The 19,165-nt window shown below is 53.0% G+C and overlaps 1 long non-coding RNA gene across 2 annotated transcripts; it reads left to right on the top strand.

Annotated features, from left to right (window-relative positions):
• Positions 1-16,292: 16,292 nt before the first annotated feature.
• On the top strand, positions 16,293-18,292 carry LOC136490271 (uncharacterized). 2 transcript variants are annotated; one of them, XR_010767572.1, is made up of 4 exons: positions 16,293-16,422; positions 16,526-17,560; positions 17,667-17,804; positions 18,026-18,292. It is a non-coding gene; the product is annotated as an uncharacterized lncRNA (long non-coding RNA). The 2 variants fall into 2 exon arrangements; XR_010767573.1 differs by having other exon boundaries at positions 18,017-18,292.
• The last annotated feature ends 873 nt before the right edge of the window (positions 18,293-19,165 follow it).

Raw genomic sequence — 19,165 nt, 5'->3', positions numbered from 1 at the left:
AGGGTCGAGGGCAATCAGAACTACGCTATGAGCTAGAAGTCCAAGCGTGAGCTTGAGGGATTGAGAGCTGTCGATCTAGTGGGTCTGAACTTGAAGAAGTCGACCTCTCCCTCATTTGGAGGGAGCGCATCCCCTTTTATAGATGAAGGGGATGGATTTACAGGTGAGAGGGAGAGGGTACGGATGTTTCTAAGCCTTGCTGCCCACGCTGATGAAGATTGGATAATGGTAGGTGCCCCCAACACTATTGATGTCGCTGTAGAATGTCAGATGTGCACAGGAGGTCGAGCTATCTTCTTCAGGAAGGATGGACGCCGGTACCTGCAAATACTTTTTGATGCCTAGTGGCATGTGAGGAGCCATGCTATGTTCACCCGGTATGGCAAATCCTGGAGCCCATACTACGATCGATGTCCAGAGACACATGGGGGGCTTACCGTATGGGAGTTTTAGCGGCCCCTACAATACTTTGTGTTAGGGTGGCTGCAGAGCACTATTTTCGTGCAGGGTATGGTCTGGGTACAGTGGTTTTGACTTGTGAGCCATGCCCTACCTTTTTCCACATGTCTTCTGGTTCCTTCCAAACGGGGTGCCCCCAGTCGGATGGCTCCAGTCGGCTCTGAGTGTGCCGGTCAGAGAAGAGCGGTGAGCAGGGTTCCACAAGCCCCGGTCGCGGGGTTGGAGTCGCGGGGTCGGAGTAGGAAGTAGCGTTTTTGGGCCAGGCCTTCCGATTAGAGAGACCGCTTGGAGATGGTTGGTGCTCGAAGCGAGTGCTCTGGTCGGAGAGGTGGGCCAAAGAAGTTGACGGACGGACACTTGTTCTTTTGGGTAGACCTTCCGGTCGGCGACCGGACTGCCCTTCCGTCCCATTGTTTTTTAGACTCTTGGGCCGACCCATGAACTACATGTTGTTTTCCTAGGCCAAGCCTAGGCATGGAAGCCGGTCCTCGAGGGACCCCAGATTTATGAACCCAACAGGAGCCCCCGAGCCCCGGGTGATTCGGGTAGAATCGTTCGGGGGATTTTTTTTGACTTGCTGGTGGGTGCGCGCGAGCGCACCCGTGAATGTAGCCCCCAGGTGGTTCAGGCAGAACTGACTGGGGAGTTTTTTGTGTTGTGTCGGTGGGTGCGCATGAGCGCACCTGTGGGTGTGCATGTTTTTAGTTTTGAGATGGAATTTTGTTTAACCATGGCGTCGTTGTGCAGCCGAGGTGTTTTTAAGCGCGAGGATTGGATCAAGACAGAACTTACTGATCTTTGGCGTCGATGCGCGCTGTGGGATCAGGTGAGGCGGAGTCGTGAGTAGACCCAGGCGTCGGTGCGCATCGTGGGATCGGGCAAGGTGGAGTCGCTAGTAGACCCAGGCATCGGTGCGCGCCATGGATCGAGAGTTAGTTTTAGTTAGTGAAGCCATTACGCGAGTTTGGAGTCATGGTCCCAAGAGCCATAGCCGGATATCACCGATCCTATCGACGTGAGTTCGGAGTCGCGGTCCCAAGAGCCATAGCTGGATGTCGCCAATCCTATCGACGCGAGTTCGGAGTCACAGTCCTAAGAGCCATAGCCAGATGTCGCCGATCCTGTTGACGCAAGTTCGGAGTCACAGTCCCAAGAGCCATAGCCAGATGTCATTGATCCTGTCGACGCGAGTTCAGAGATGTGGTCCCTTGGCATTTGAGCCCCCAAGCCTTGTTGGGCCATCGTGGGGGTTGGTGTGAGTTGTTTTGTGCTGGCCCATCTGGTTTCTCACAACCAGAGGGGCTGAGTTTTGTCGCCTGTCCCAATCGCTCGAGCTCGAAGACTAGCTCGGTGAGCTCGCTAACGGGTGTGATCGAGCGGAATCCGGGTTCATCGTTCATGACAGAGTCGGCATAGCCCTCTTATGGCATTCCACTACTCCTTTACCTACAGCCCAGCAGATGCCTAGGTCGTTCCGGAGACCGACTCGGGTGGCCTAATGGCCTCCCCTCGATGGAGATTCTATGGGCTTGGTGAGAGGTTTAGGATTGAACGAGAAGGTTGAGATGACCCGGTTTGCCAGACCGGGCGAAGGCCACATGGTGCTCATCTATGGTTTTCTCCCCTAGCTCTATTTGGTTGCTCATGTCGAATGAGGCAAGCTGCCGCTTCATGATACAACACGGAGCGTTGTGGTGCATTTCGCTGCACGTGCGATGCTTAGTTCCTGAGCCCCCAGGTGGTTCATGCCCTAACCGTCTGGGGGGTTCAGGCATATGAGATGAATGCGCGTATGGTTGTATGAATGATTTGTAAAGAAATAGAGGGGGTTTTGGCAATGTTCACCTTGGCAACTGAAGTGACGGGGCTCGGAGAGCCTCAGTCGGAAAAATTTGACTAGGACCTTGATGACCTGAGTGACAGGGTTCAGAGAGCTTTAGTCGGAGATGTCTGATCGGGACCCATGCTCGTCGTCCACGATAGAGTCGGCGTGGCCTACATGGGCCACCCCTTCGCTTCCTTACCTGTCATCCGGTGTCTATCCTTACCTGTCATTTAGGTTCCTTTACGTCTGGCCTAGGGAAGTGGGGAGCCGCCCGTGTGCGGTGGTGCTTTGGTTCCTATGCCCGTCGTGTGGTAGTGGTTGATCATGCGGTAGTGGTGGGCCATTGCTAGGCCATGTCCCATCCGATCAGGAGTCGTTCCATCAAGCAGGGCGCGTCTTATCTGCATTAAATGAAAGAAAGAGAAAAATCTCGCCCCATCGTTCCGGCTTCCCCGATCGGCGCGTCCCTCCGTAACCGCTGCTCCCTTTCCCTTAATTAGGAGAGGGGAGAGGGTTTTTGTTCCACTCTTTTACCTGTTCTTCATCTATCGCCGCCTTCTCTCTTCCTCTTTGCCGTGAGCGTTCCTAAGAGCCATGGAGGTTTCTAGGAAAGAATGGGAGAGAGCGAGGAAGAAGAGAGGAACTCACCGACATGTTGGATTGGACGTCATACACCGTGAGGGCGTCGGTGCTGGAGGCGTTCATCATGAAGGGGTTCCTGCCGCCATAGGAGGTGGCGCACTGGAGGGTCCCCGGGAAGGAGGAGTTCCCACAACCTCGTCCTGATGAGGTGGTTTCTTTCCTTACCTTCCACGAGCATGGGTTAGGATACCCCATGCACTGGTTCCTGCGTGGGCTCCTCAATGAGTGGGGTTTGGAACTACAGCACCTCAACCCAATGGGGGTGTTGCACATTGCCAGTTTTGTGACCGTCTGCGAGGCTTTCCTTGGGATGGAGCCACGTGGATCTCTTCTGGCTCTTCTTCTTCAGGAGAGCTATGGCGGACTAGAGTTCGGCCAAGATCGCACCGGTCGTAGCTTCGCCCTGCAAAGGAAGCCACATGTGGGAGGCTTGTATCCCGCATATTCCCCATGTGACTCCAACCGGGCATGGCATGCGGAGTGGTTCTACATCAGGAATCCGGCGGGGGTGCCATTTCCAGCATTTACCGGTGGGAGGCCGGTGAAGCAGAAGAGTTGGTCGTGGGGCTATGCCCACACAGAGAAGCACAAGGTGGAGGCCATCGAGGAGGAGCTCTGGAAGCTCATAAGGGGTGGCCTCGATAGGCTGCGGGTGTTCCACACCCTTTACCGCCACCGGGTCACACCGTTGGCGGAGAGAATGCACCCAATGTGGATGTATGACGGCCAGTCGGACCCAGACCGCGCATCATCGGAGGAGCTGCCGGATGACGAGATCTAGAGTCATGTCGGCCGAGTGCTGCAGCTGAGGCCCAGAGAGACGGTGGTGGGAAAACCCATACCGTTTAATGTCTCGATCGTGTCCATGCTGGTATGCTCTCTTATTTTGTTCATGCTTTTTTCTTTGCCCCCTTCTTTTTTGATTTTGGTTCATTTTTTCATAGGGGCTTGGGAGGTACAAGTCCTGGCCACACCTTCCCAAGGGGCCAGTGGGCCAGGCCCAGCAGGCCACCTAGAAGGAGGCGGCAGATGCCCGGAAGAAGAAGAAAACTAGGGAGGTTCGGCGGAAGGAAGAGAAGAAGATGGAGGTCGCCCGACGCGTGAGGGCTGGGGAACATAGGAGCGATGTCGAGTCAGAACTCATGTCGAACGATCCTATGGATTTGGATGACATGATCTTCTCCGATGAGGAGGAGAGTCGGGAGGTCACCGTGACCTCAACGGAGCGTCACGACCCTGTGGCAGCGTCCACTGGTGAGGCGCAGGAGGCCACGTGGCGTGTTTTTGTTCCTACATCGAGGAAGCACGCTGCGAGTGCGGATGTCCTCAACGAATGGGCGGCGAAGCGGACGCAGTCACCGTGCCCCTCGGCGGCGTTGCCAGCTCCATCGTCGCCTGTGGCGGATGCGGCTGGATGAGCCAGGCGGTCTGAGGAGCGGACCAACGCCTATGCGGCGATAGAGCCAGTGCCAACGCCAAACTTGAGGCTGGAGGAGGCCCCGCCTGCTGTGGGTGTGGTCGAGCAATCCGGGCGGTCTGAGGGGTAGACTAGCACCTGGTCGACGTGTGACTCGTAGTCAGGGGACGCCCCGCCTACCGCTTCGGTCGGGGAGCCCTGAGCCAGAGGTCGTAGCGACCCGTAGGCTAGGCAGGAGCCAGTTGGAATGACTCTGACCCTATCTGAAGTGAGGGGGAGCGGGTCATAGTCTGGGAGCGATCCTTGTCCTATGGGCCCATCGTCGTCGGAGCCTGCCGTCAGAGTAGTGCCGCTCGGCACCCGGTATGTTTCCATTTGTTGCCTCTTCGACTTTTGATGGTTTAGTCTTTTTGGAGTGTGGCTTACCCATGATTTTTGTCAGCGGACGGGGGATGCCAGGGTTGAGCATCGCCTTGACCCCCGTGCGAGAGGTTTGGAGGCCCACTCTATAGCATGTTGCGGTAAGCGAAGGGGGGCAGCAGGGTGGTAGTGGTGAAGCCTTCCCTCCCAGGGGTGGTGCCCCCCGGGGCGGCTGCTGACAACGTGACAGCGGCGGCGACGCTGTTTGTAGCAATCCCAGTGCCGATGGCGGAGGTGGCATCGGAGGTAACTCTTGCGGCCCCTCCTCCACTGGTCGTGGTGGAGGAGACAAGGGGGGGTGAGCTCCCTACCTCGCCTGGTGGAGGGCTGCATGACCTATCCTTACCGTCGAAGCCAAAGGCGCCGGAGGGAAGCATGGTCGGGATGGAATTGCGATGGCCGGCGGTGTCCCATGCGAACGTGGTGGTAGAAATCCCGTCTGACGACGAGGCGGATACCGTGGCAGAACCAACGGTGTTGCCGCGGGAGGTGGTGGTGGTCTGAATGGAGGCTAGGCCCTCCAGTGGTTCATCGAAGGGTGATCTAGAGTGGCCCTTCCCCGAGGACCCATCGAAGGCGAGGTTCGTCCTCCAGGATTCCCGGGAGCGCTAGCTCTGGGACATTTTCAGGGGGCAAGGGCATGTCGTGGTGTCTGAACTCACCAAGCTATCCACAAAGCTTGATAGTGCCCAGAAGCTAGCTCAGTTTGCCTGGTAGTTGGTTGAGGTCGACCTATAGCTCGCCGCGGAGGTGAGTTTCTGGTGCTTACCCTTGCCCTTTGAATCTTTCATCGGTTGTTTTTAGCATGCCTGTTTTTCACAGGAGATAAGGAAGGTGTCATCCCGCAAGTCCTACTTTCTTCGGGCGAAACATGCCCGAATGGCCGAGCTTGAGCGCCGGGTGGAGTCCACTTGCCGCAAGTCCTAGGTCCGGGCAGCCGAGGCGGCCGCGGCGCAGGCGGAGGGGCAGCGTGCAGCGGAGCGGGCGACTGCTGCCGAGCAAGGGCTCGAGGCGACGAAAGCCCGCCAGGCGGAGACTAAGGTAGGGCTGCGGTCGTCCCTGGTGAACACCGAGGTGGCACTTCAAGAGGCCTTGGCAGCCCTTGAGCCGGAGCGGGCCGCCCTGGAGTCAGCACAGAAGGCCCTAGAGGCGGAGCAGAGGGCCCGGTCGGAAGCGGATCGGGAGGTGCTTGCGCTCTAGGACCAGGTGATGGGGATGGAGGACGCGAGTGCCCGGCTGTGCAAGCAGGTGGCTTGGCAGGTAGATTATTTCTCCGCCCTTGAGGCCTCTCACATCGATGCGTACCTTTTTGTTTTGTCGTGGTGTTGATTTTCCCCCCAGCCTGTTTTTGAGCTCGTCGCCCTTCTTGCAGAGCTGGGTGAAAAGGTGAAGGTGCTGGAGCGAGACCTGGAGATGACCAAGGCAAACTTCAGCTGGAATGTTGAGGAGCTGGCCAAGTCCCGTGAAGAGTGACGTGCTCTCAAAGGGGAGCTCAGCTAGATCCGCAACGCTGCCCAGTTCGTCATCTCAGAAGTCTTCGGGTCAGCGCTAAGTGCCAGCGCGCCCGTGGTTCAGCTGGCAGAGGTCCCGTAGGCGGTCAAGGACCTTTTCAGGAGCAGGCTATTTTATGGAGCATCGAGGGTGCTAACCTCGGTGGCGACGTACCACCCGAATCTGGACTTTGCCACTATCTGCAGCGGGTATGCTAAAGGCCTGAGCATGGAGGACATCCAATCAATCGGGGAGAGCTTGCTGCCGCACGTGCGGTCGGTGTCAGAGCAAGTCTCCGCCAAGTGGGTGATGGATGTTCGCTGTCAAGACATGGCCCGAAGCATGCATGGACAGGATGCCTCCGAGCCTATAGATAGCACGGAGCCTGGTTCGGGGGGGAACGTCACCGCAGCCCTGATCGAGCTGAACGTCGTGCTATCGGGGAGCGAGCAGCCTGCGCCTTCGTCGGTCGCGCCGTCAGTAGATGCCGTCAGGCTGGTTTAATACCTTGATGAATATAAGTAGTTAGTAAATGTAAGAAGTTTAAGTTCGTGGGGGGGACCCCTGTGTAAAACGTTCATGTGTGTTTTAATGACTGTAATTGGTTTTTGTTTTTGTGATGGAGTTGCTCCATTCAGGGAAGCTTGTTCCCTTGCGTTCCTTAGTTTTCCCTTAGCATACTTGTGTTTTAAATTTCTTTCTTTCTCGTACCTACCCGTTTGTTCCGTAGGCTGCAACTTTGCGAGCCCGGGGCGTGGCCCATGAGGCCTGGCCGGTCGTAACCGTAGGAAAAGGCGGGGTGCAATCAGTCAGAATGTTTTAAAGCAAAGCTACGTAAGGTACAACAAAGGAATGAACTGCCCTTTTGTTCAGGTAGGAAGGAGTTTCCCCATACGAAAATAAAAGAGTACTTGAAGTAAAAAACAGAAACAGAGGGGTAGTAGAGCCCCCTAGTGGAGCCCCTAGCGCCCTGAGCCAAGAAGTGTTTGGGTCAGGGTGCTCTTATAGGAGCATTCACTAAGTAGAGGTAAGATTGAAACTTAGGAAAAGAAAGAAAGACATAGCTGTTCCAAGGTCCTCGGAGAGGGCGTCGTCATCGTTGTCCTTCAGTCGGCAGGCTTTCGGTCAGATCACTTCAGTCGTCTGGATCCTTGCCCACTGCACCCCTTCCTTTGGTTGCCACTTCCTTGCCTTCTTCTTCCCTTGGCCTGCCAGCCTAACCCAGCAGGCGCTTGAGGAGCTGGCAGTCCTTGTAGAGGTGCTTGATAGGGTAGTCATGGTTGGTGCACGGGCGCTCCATGAGATCGTGGAAGAGGCCCAAAGGGTCTTGCTGGGGCTACGTGCCCACATGATCGGCCGCGGTGACCGACGCGAAGTTAGCCGGTTGGCGGCGATCCTTTCTATTCTTTTTCCCCTTAGCGTGGAGGGGCCCTCGTCTTGATCCTAGCGCTTGGCCTTACCTTTGTCACAGCCTCCGTTGAAGCGCGGTAAGAACGGCGCTTGCTAGAGCGGTTGGACAAAGGTCTGTGGTCCCAGGCGGTCAGGGCTGGGACTCCGGTCGACGCTGTGCGCGTCTCGGTTTGGCCTGAGCCGCGCGTAGATAGACGGTCAGCATGGGGCGGTCGTCAAGTCAAGATGAGGTGCGGTTGCGGCTTCCTGTGCTCCACTCGGTGGTTGTGGCGGTGACGGGGTGTAGTGCCCCATCTGCTGTGTCCTTGTTCCCCGGACGGGGAGCGAGGTCATGAGTCGGCGTCGCGATACGGAGCACTCCGCTTGTTGAACGGCGGTGGTCTCCACCAGTGCCCGGAGGTTCCGGTGGATCACTTGTTCGCAAGGGTCGTTTGGCTCGGACAGACTGCGCCGGAGCATTGCCGCGGCAGCAATGTTCTGACTAGCCGGAGCGAACTATGGGGAGTCGGTCCCCCGAACCGAGGCGTTGCGCTGGGGCTGACGGGCGCGACCCCGAGCGCCATTCACCGGTCTATGCGCACGGGGCACAGTGTGGTGCACCGAGCACACTGGTGTAGTTGGTGGCTGATGCGGCCACTATTGTCGTAGATCCTCCCCGTGCTCACATGTGAGCTCGGGGGTCTCTGCGTGAGGGCCCAGCGGGGCATGGGTCCGGAAGGACTCTGTTACCCCTAGCGGCTGTTCCAGGGAATCCGCCACAGCGTACTCCTAGGACCGATGGTGGCTAGGCGCCACGTTGCCGATGCTGGAGCCGTCACTCCTGACGTCGTCATCCATGATGTCGAGGAAATAGGTGGGAGCATAGCTCGCCATCCCCACAAACTCAGACGTGAGAGGGTGCGGCGCCAGCACCTTTTGGAGTCCCCGGGCGTATGCGTCTGTGGAAGACGCGAGACCATAGGGGAACCGGCCGTATGGCGGCTGCGACAGGGACAACAGGAACCCACCATATATTTGGTGGAAGATAGAGCATAGTAAGTAAATAATAGCATGTATATTACTCACAGTGGGGTTTGAGCAGAGAGTTTGCTCAGAATGAAGCGCAGACGCCGCGCCGTTGAAGTCGCGCGTCCCGGAGTCAGTGGAGGACGTCCCTCCGACGGGTGCCAGGTCACGAGTCTCCTCGTGGAGGTGGAGTATGCCGAGCCAGTCGGCGACGAAGTCTAGGCTCCCAAAGCGAAAGGCCTGGGATGGCTCGAAGACGGGTGGAACCCGTATCCCGGTGGGCGAGAGCGCGGGAAACTCCAACAAGCCGAAGCAAATCGTATCGCCCGAGCCTGTCACGGTGAGGTTAATGGAAAGGTGGGCCATCCGATGACCAAAAAGTGTTGAACGTATAGCGTCTTCCCCACGGACGGCGCCAACTGTCGGTGCAGAAAGTGACCAACTAGTAAATATTTGTAGTTTTGCTGTACGTTGTGATCGGAGGTGGCCTAGCACTCAAAAACATAGGATTTATACTGGTTCGGGCAACATGCCCTACGTCCAGTCGGGGTCGGTCGGTGACTTTATTCCTGAGCCCAGGTGCTCAAAGTGTGTAGTGGGGTTACAAACGAGAAGGAGAAAGGAGGGGTGTTCAAGAGGCCCGGTTGGGTTCGACCGAAAGGGCCGAGGGCGACCGGAACTACGCTATGAGCTAGAAGTCCAAGCGCGAGCTTGAGGGATTGAGAGCTGTCGATCTAGTAGGTCTGAACTTGAAGAAGTTGACCTCTCCCTCATTTGGAGGGAGCGCATCCTCTTTTATAAATGAAGGGGATGGCTTTATAGGTGAGAGGGAGAGGGTACGGATGTTTCTAAGCCATGTTGCCCACGCTAATGAAGATTGGATAATGGTAGGTGCCCCCAACACTATTGATGTCGTTGTAGAATGTTAGATGCGCACGGGAGGTCAAGCTATCTTCTTTAGGAAGGATGGACGTCGGTACCTGCAAATACTTTTTGATGCCTAGTGGCATGTGAGGAGCCACGCTATGTTCACCCGGTATGGCAAATCCTGGAGCCCATACTGCGATCGATTTCCAGAGACACGTAGGGGGGCTTACCGTATGGGAGTTTTAGTGGCCCCTACAATACTTTGTGTCAGGGTAGCTGCAGAGCACTGTTTCATGCAGGGTATGGTCCCTGGTACAGTGGTTTTGACTTGTGAGCAATGTCTCACCTTTCTCCACACATCTTCTGGTTCCTTCCAAATGGGGTGCCCCCGGTCGGATGGCTCCAGTCGGCTTTGAGTGCGCCGGTCGGAGAAGAGCGGTGAGCAGGGTTCCCACAAGCCCCGGTTGCGGGGTTGGAGTAGGAAGCAGCGTTTTTGGGCTAGGCCTTCCGATTGGAGAGACCGCTTGGAGACGGCTAGTGCCCGAAGCGAGTGCTCCGGTCGGAGAGGTGGGCCAAAGAAGTTGATGGGCGGGCACTTGTTCTTTTGGGTAGACCTTCCGGTCGACGATCGAACTGCCCTTCTAGCCCATTGTTTTTTAGACTCTTGGGCCGACCCATGAACTACATGCCATTTTCCTAGGCCGAGCCTGGGCGTGGAAGTCGGTCCCCGAGGGACCTCGAGTTTATGAACCTGACAGGTATTCAATTTGATGTTAAAGATATTTAATCTCCAAGTTATGTTACTTAAGCTTTTATGCAAAATATTATTAAGCTAACTCCACCGATAAAGCCTTGCATACTCCTTGGTGTCATATCATTTCTGGTTTACGATGGGTAAGCCTAGCTGAGTATATTCTCGTACTCAGAGTTTATTTCCCCTTGTTGCAGATGATATGATGTATCATGGGTACTGTAAGAACTCCCTTCATCCTACCATGGATGAGGACTAAACCCTGGGGCATGGTACTCCTAAGATATCCTCTCTGTTCTACTTTTGCTAGAAATGACCGTGGTACTGGCATGTATTTGAACTAAGTGTGATGTTGATGTCAAACTACTTTGCTTCCGCTATTTGAACTTGGTTTGTAATAACTATGTAAACTCCAATGTATGTGAGATACTTGCGAACTAATTGTGAACTATGATGTAACATGTGACTTGTTATGTTGAATCATGTATGATCTTGGTTTGTATGTTGGTTGGTTTGAGATCCTTTGTGATTTCATCGGACTACCGGGTTTATATGGGCTCAAGTATGATAGTTTGATCACTTCGGTAATTGCTATTGTACTTGTGCTCTTATAAATTGGATGGTTCTGTTACAACGATCACCTGATCCACTGTCCCCTTGACGTAACGCAGCAGCCGCTTCACCAAGGCCCAGTGATCCTCTCAAGGATCCTCCATGAAGCGGCTAATGTAGCCCATGGTGAACACAATGTCCAACCTTGTGTGGACTAGGTAGCATAGACCGCCGATGATGCTTCGGTAGGGTGTTGCATCTACCTTCGCCGCGGTATTGGCCTTCGTCAGCTTCAGCCGCTCCTCCATTGGAGTCCCACATGGCTTGCACTTAGCCATGCTATTCCGCTACAATAGCTTCGAGGCGTACACGCTCTGACCGAGCATGGGTGCCTCCTTCCCCTATCTCACCTTGATGCCGAGGAATTAGGAGAGCGCGCCAAGTTCGCTCATTCAAAAACGAGCCGCCATCTCATGCTTGAAGCTATTGATGTCCTCCGAACATGTGCTGGTGACGATCTAGTAATCCACATACACACCAACGATGTGCTCCTCCTTCCCTCGTCACCGCGTGTAGAGCATGTGCTCGGTTGCGCACTGTGTGAACCCAAGCTCACACAGCATGGTGTCAAGCTTGGTGTTCCATGCTCGCGGGCCTGCCGTAGCCCATAGAGCGCCTTGCACAGTCGAAGCACCCTGTGCTCCGCTCCCTTGATGGCGAAACCCAGAGCTTGCCTGACAAAGACTGTCTCCGCTAGCTCACCATTGAGGAAGGCCAATTTTATGTCCAGATGATGGACATGCTAGTCCTTTGCTGCTGCCAAAGCCAGCAGCAGTCGGATAGACTCCATGCACACTACCGGTGCTAAGACTTCCTCGAAGTCGATGCCCTCATGCTGGACAAAGCCTCGGGCGATAAGGTGCACCTTATGCTTGACAATGGCACCACGCTCGTCCCGCTTGACCTTATACACCCACTTTAGGCCGATCAGATGGCATCCTGAAGGTGGATCGATGAGCTCCTAAGTCTCATTTTCCTCAATCGCCTTCATCTCCTCTAGCATCACTCGTCACCAATTTGCATCACGCTCGGCTAGCACAAACGTGGGTGGTTCCTCTGCACTGATGAGAAGCAGCTCTAGGTCATTGAGCAGCCGACCCACTAGGCCTAAGGACCCTGTGCCACCGATGATGTCGTCCAGCCTGTGGAACCGCACCTCCTCGCCATTATGGAAGGCATCACAAACTCGCTGATGTCACTTGGAGGGGAGGTGAACTCGATCGGTGTCAATGGAGTCCCCTGTTCCACCGGAATGGCCGACACAACACCTGTAGTGCTCGGCACCTCGGCTGTAGTGCTCAGCACTACTCCTGGACTGCTCGTCACCACTCCTAGAGTGGTTGGCACCACTACTGGAGTGCTCGGCACCAGTCTTGGAGTGGTCGGCACCACTGCATGACCTCTCGGCTCCGCTACGTGAGCATTCGGCACTCATCCTGGAGTGGTCGGCACCACTGTAGGACCGCTCGACACCACTCCTAGAGTGCTCGGCACCCCTCTTGGAGTGCTCAGCACCGCCCATCCTAGAGTGGTTAGCACCACTGCAGGACCGCTCGACACCACTCCTGGAGTGCTCAGCACCCCTCCTAGAGTGGTCAGCACCGCCCTAGGAGTGCTCGGCTCTATTGCTGGAGTGGTTGGGACCTCCTCTCCAGCGTCTCTACCATCGTGGATGACCAAGTGCTCGACAACGAAGGTGTTAGTGAAGCTGCCAGCTTCCCCTGTGCCTAGACTATCCCAGTCCTAGGCCGCCTTCTCATCGAACACGACATTGTGTGAGACAACCACCTTGCCTCCGCGTGGGTCATAGAGCCAGTATGCCTTGGTACCTTCCTCATAGCCTAGGAGCACCATCGGTGTGCTCCTGTCCTCCATCTTGGTGAGGACCAGCTTCGTCTTCCTGACGTGGCTGATGCAGCCGAATGTCTAGAGGAAGGACACGCTCGGCTTGCGCCCATACCAAGCTTCGAATGGCATCATGCCCTTCAGGGCCTTTAGGGGCTCGCGGTTGAGGATGAACACCACCGTGGTCACCACCTCACCCCAGAACCTTGATGGCATGCTCTTAGCCTTCACCATGGATCGAGCCATGCTGACCAACATCTGGTTCTGCCGCTCCACCATGCCATTCTGCTGTGGCAAGTACGGCGCAGTGTGGTGTCATACCACACCCTATTTCATGCAGTACGTAGCGAACTCCACCGAAGTGAATTCACCACCGTAATCAATCCGCAGCACGCGCAGCTTCTTGCCACTCTATGCCTCCGCGAGCGCCTTGAACTTCTTGATCGCCTCCACCGCCTCGTCCTTGCTCATTAGGAGTTGTAGCCACATATAGCGACTATAATCATCTATGAGCAGGAGGAAGTACCACCGACCACCGTTTGTGGATGGCGTGATTGGCCCACAGAGATAGCCGTGGACGAGCTCAAGAGCATCCACATGTAATACATGGCCGCCTTTGGGAACGACAGCCTCCTCTACTTCCCGGACATGCAGCTGTGACATAGCTCGCCTATGTGCTTGATGTGGGGTAGCCCTAGGACCATCTTCTCTAGCCGACCGAGAGCGTCGAAGCTGAGATGTCTGAATCGGGCATGCCACAGCCACGGCTTCTTGGTGTGCTGTGCAGCCAAGCAGATGGGCTGCTCCACCTTCAAGTCGAGCAGGTATAGCCGATTTTGGGACCTCTTCTCCTTGGCAAGAAGCCATTGCTCCTAGTCCCTGATCCTAAGGACTCCATGCTTGATTAGTACCTCACTGCCGCGCTCATCCAGCGGGCCAATGCTGATGATGCTTGAACGCAGCTACGGGATGTAGTACACATCCGTCAGCGTGCGGTGCTCACCATTCTGGCACCTAAAGATGATGGTGCCGCACCCTCGGATCGCCACCCTTGAGCCATCACTGAACTTCACCGTGCCCGTCATGTTGCCATCGAGCTCAGAGAAGGCTACCTTAGAACCCGTCATGTGGTTACTGGCGCTGGAGTCCAAGTACCACCGTTGCTCCTACTTGCCGCCCACATGTCCAAGGTGGACATGGGTGCATGGTTCGTCGAGGTTGATAGCCTTCAGAGCCTGGTCATTCCCTTCCACCGCCATCACCTCTTCCTTCTCCTTGGCCTCAACGTCATGTAGTGCACAAAATGTCGTCATCAGGAGAGTGGCCTCGTCATCCTCATCAGCCTGCGCTAAATGAGCCTCAACCTTCTTCTCCTGCTTGCGATTTGGGCACTCCTTTGCCCAATGGCCCATCTTCCCATAGCGCCAACAGGCGTTGAGGTCGACCTTCTTCTTCTTCTTCTTCTTCTATAAAGAAGCCTTGCTGTGGCGCTTGCCATCGCCACCGTGGCTGGAGGAGGCTTCCCCAGACTTCTTCTCCTTCATCTGGGCAGCCCACTCCTCCGCTGTCAGGCAGCCTGCCACTGTCCATCGTTGTTGTGGCCTGCTCCATGTGCTCGTCCACCGCCCGCAGATGGCCTATCACATCCTCAATGGTGAGGGTGGACAAGTCCAGCATCGTCTCTATGGAGAGAGCGATCTGGATGTACTTCACCGACATGGAGTGGAACTACTTTGAGACCGCCTCTTCTTCATCGATGGTGACACCATGGCTCCTCAGCTTGCTGATGAGCGACTGCGGGCGGAGGGAGAAGTCCTCCACCGACTCACCATCCTTGAACTTGAGGTTGGTGTACTCCTACTTCAGAAGCTGGGCCGTCGCCTTCTTTGCGTGGTCGGAGCCGATGTGCATCGCTGCAATTGTCTTCCACGCCTCCTTAGCAGAGTTCTTTGCCCCCAACGGCTCCCTGTACTCCGCTAGCACAGCAGCGAGGATAGCCTTCAACGCTGGCATGTCGTCTTCTTCGTTGTCGGTGCCCTTGTCAATCGCATTCCAGAACCGTCGGGCTAAGAGCTTAACCTTCATGGTCACCGCCCACTCACCATAGTTGGTGCGAGTCAGCGTCGGTCAACTAGTGCTGCTGACCTCCCGCACCATGCGCACCACGACCTCCTGCCGTGGTTGGGCAGCCACAGTAGTGCCGCTGCTGTCGCCCATCTCCAAACCGTCCGTCATCGCCAGCGGTTAGTCTGGCGACGGCGCTTGTACGGCTTTGATACCACTTGTTGGTCCCGAGATCTCCCGCACGGATGAGCCGACCGCTCACCATCATTACCGACCACACACACTATGGCTGGAGGTAGAAGAGGGAGGGAGAACAGAGCGCACACACACATCACAAGCACCAGCATTGGCCAGAGCTATGCAGAGAGAGAGTTCAATTTTACCATCTCCTAAGCAGAGCTCCAGCCAACGCTGGTGCTTGTGCTGTGTGTGCGCGCGCTATGTTCTACCTCCCTCTTCTACCTCCGGCCGTAGTGTGTGTGGTCGGCAACAACGGTGAGCGGTCGGCTCACTCGTGCGGGAGATCTCGGGACCAACACGGAAGAGGTTTCTAAAAAACTTTGGTACCAAATATCCATTCTATATATATATATATATATATATATATATATATATATATATATATATATATATATACCATAACGTTATATTAAACAACTTAGTAAGGAGTTACTATAATCTCGTAAATTAACATAGTAATTATCGTAACTCAAAGTAATATAGAACTACTATCCTGTAGCTGGCTGCAGAATAACTTATTCTGTAGCCACTTTGAGTTACGATAATTACTATGTTAATTTACGAGATTATAGTAACTCCTTACTAAGTTGTTTAATATAACGTTATGGTAAATATCCCCATGTGTTATAGTAACCCAACTATCGTAAATATGTATTGACATTATCGTAAATTAGTATATAAAATTATAGTAAATGGAGGTGGCTACAGAATAGCTTATTTTGTAGCCGGCTACTGAATAGCCTCTCCCTATATATATATATATATATATATATATATATATATATATATATATATATAGAACTACTATCCTGTAGCTGGCTACAGAATAACTTATTCTGTAGCCACTTTGAGTTACGATAATTACTATATTATTTTACGAGATTATAGTAACTCCTTACTAAGTGGTTTAATATAACGTTATGGTAAATATTCAGTGGTTCCTTAGTTCAGGATGACTTTTTCTGGGTAGTCTGAAAATTTCCATATAACTTGCAGGCTGCAATGACTCCGAAAGTTTATAACTTTGTTCAAGGTTGACGAAAAATCATGTGCTGAAATAACAAGTTAAAGTCTCTTTCTGTATTTTCCTTTTGACTGCGCATATTAGCTATAAAATACTCCTGTTTCTTGACTAGTTGGTCACAGTGAGTGGGACAACCATAGTGCCCAACTGGTGAAAATTTATGTGGCTGGGCTTCAAGCATGGACTTTTGACTTGGCAAACTGAGTTGAGTGGACTGAAACCTCTTAGCATCATACGTGGTGAATCAAGGCTGAGTTGGTCACTCATAATCTTTTCAAGTTCTTGTTTCACCTTGAAACATCACTTGGTTGCCCTCTGCATCTGTTTCCTGCTCTCTGCTTTTGCTTGAGGTGCGTGTGCACACCATATCTCTCAGTATATCTTGTTATTATTCACTATAATTAGAGAGCATTCCACCCATTTGTTTAATCTTCCGCATCTGATCCAAACTAGGACCTTTTACCTCATCGAGAACTTGGGACCGACGACTCCAGATGATGGACCGATCGCTCCTGGTAGCAGCCATATCAGGTGATGAGGTGTCAATGAAGAACATGGCTTCGCAGAATCCAAGCATGCTCCTTGCAGCTACTCCTCAGGGAACACCTGCCTCCACATCTCCATCCATGGCCACAGATTTTTGGAAATTAGTGTCAAGCTCTGTTGATATATCAATTGGACTGTCCTTGGCGGCAATCTCCACACAATCAATTGCAGCTATCTCGGGTCAAGTATGACTGTTTTCCAAAAAAATGGTGTCAGTTATCAACCGTCTCATGATGATTTCTGGCAAGAAGTTCAACAATGTCCATGGGGATGCATCTAGCACATTATGTTTCTCATGCATCTTTGGCTTTCCTTGCTTCTTATTCTTAGGTTTATTCTGCTAACAGAGTCTAGACCATGCTAGATCTTATGTTTACCAAGAGAAACCTGTGATGATGAATAAAAGTGAATATTTCATAATATCCAGTTATCCAGAGAAACAAGAAAAAATTCAGTGTGTTTTTCGATTGCTTGAATGTAAAATAATACATCATACTAGATTATAAAGAAAGTGTATGTCATTTGGGATTCGCTGACTTGCTCACTCGCTATCCCAAACTAGCTATTTGTGTGTATGACACTGGAATTTCTTTGCCAAGCTACCTACAACCCTACACACAAGTTCTAGTGGTATAAACACAAATAACTACTAGAACTTGTGTCCTGGGTCCTTTTTTCTGTGCTTTTGATTTTCTTATTATGAATGTTTTCATCCAGTTCATTAGAGAAGATCCACCATCAACCTTGTCTACTCCTTTGTGATTCACAATGTTCTTGACAGCTCTTGATTGTGTTTCACCTACTTTCTGTGTGCTAACAGAAGTGTCATTATTATTTCCTGCCTCAAATGGCATTTTGCTTTTATCGTCCTTTCAGAGATCAATAGTGTTTGCATGGTCAACTCGAACAGCATCCGCAGAACCACCTACCTGGTGAGAGCCTGTGAGTTCTGATAACCACCTCATCTTTTTTGGCTTTCTCGGACAAAATTTGAGATCTGAAATATCAGCCAAGTCAGTGGATTTATTCATTTTCTTCTTACCAACAGATCCAACATTTCTTTTCAAATATGCTCAGCATGGAACCTGGTTGCGGACTTGGTTGCTTTTCTACGCAGATATTTGTTTAAAGCCTTTGTGCCCAGATGTCGGTTTACAAAGATTAGGCTCATTGCAGTCATCATTAGGTATGTATGTTGTCCAGTATTAAAGTTTGCGAGGGTATTTCAAATTCAGCGACTAGTTCAAAGACGAAACGGACTTTGAGTCCAAACCTCCAAACAATTTATGCGCCCCCCCCCCCCCCCCCCCCCCCCCCCCCCCCCCAACCCCAACGTGGTCTGTCGTTTTCTACAACAACTAATTCAAAAGTTTTGCGAACATTTGTGTTCGATGGAAGAGGATGCAGGTTCGAATAGTTGGTTAGAAGGAGCAACTACTGATTCATCAAGAGCATCTGCAATGGACATGCATCTTCTGGAAGCGGCCACAACTGGAAACTCTATAATAATGCAGTTTAGATAGCTTTCCTTTCGTTTATCTCTCAGTAGACTTTGGTATGCTTTTGAGATGAGTTGAGCTCTGTGTTGAGATGGTGTTAGAGATCTGTCTTTTAGATGGCACAAGATTGCGGGCTTTTGTTAAGCTTTCAGTAAAGCGGGGTGAAATGTCTTTGATCTAAATAATAATGCAGCGCCTGGTCCTGGTTGGTTGGTTTCACAAGATCCGGCTGTGCTACTTAGAACAACTCCACGCGGGAACATGTGTCTCCACATCTCCTGCATCCATGGCCACGAGAGATTCTGCAAGGACGTCCTGACGCTCAAGCAGTCTCTTCCTCTACTCACCGCCATCAATGCCGACGGTGAGACGCCGTTGCTCACCGCCGTGATGTGATAAGCGGCCTGTTAGCACCCAAGGTGCCGATGGTAACCGAATACAGGAAGAACAGATTCTGAAATAAGCTACGAATGATTAAAACTGGAATTGAGTTTCACATCTCTCTGTTCATCCCTCTTTCTCCCTCCTCTTGCTACTTATACAAGGTTCCTAGTTAACCCAGGATGGGCCAGTCACCAACGAGTTGGGCTTCATGATTCTCTTGGGCCTGTTAGGAAGTAGGCCGGTTGTCAAGCTGGGAGTGGTATCTTCTTGATCAGGTGCCGCCGGGTCCGAGCTGCTGACAGTCCCCGGGTCTTCAGAGCCGGCATGTCCCCAGGCCGGCGCACGCGGAAACTGTTGTCGCAAGGTGACAAGGGACTCCCAGGTAGCCAACTCCGGCGGTGTGTGGGACCACTGTATGAGACCCTGCTCCAGTGGATGATCGCCCGAACTCCAGCGACGCTGTAGAACACGAAGTGGAACTTGGAAGGTCTGTAAGGTAGATGGCAAGGTAGTTGATACCTGTTGAGCACCTGGAGAAAACTTGAGCTGGGACACATGGAAAACCGGGTGAACAGTTGATGATGGTGGCAACTCCAATCTGTAAGCCACAGGTCCAATCTTCTCAAGAATTTTGAAAGGCCCAAAGAAGCGGAAGGACAGCTTG

Source organism: Miscanthus floridulus, chromosome 10 (genome assembly GCF_019320115.1).
Source record: "Miscanthus floridulus cultivar M001 chromosome 10, ASM1932011v1, whole genome shotgun sequence".
Taxonomy (NCBI): Eukaryota; Viridiplantae; Streptophyta; class Magnoliopsida; order Poales; family Poaceae; genus Miscanthus; species Miscanthus floridulus.
This window is presented reverse-complemented; position numbering and strand designations above follow the sequence as displayed.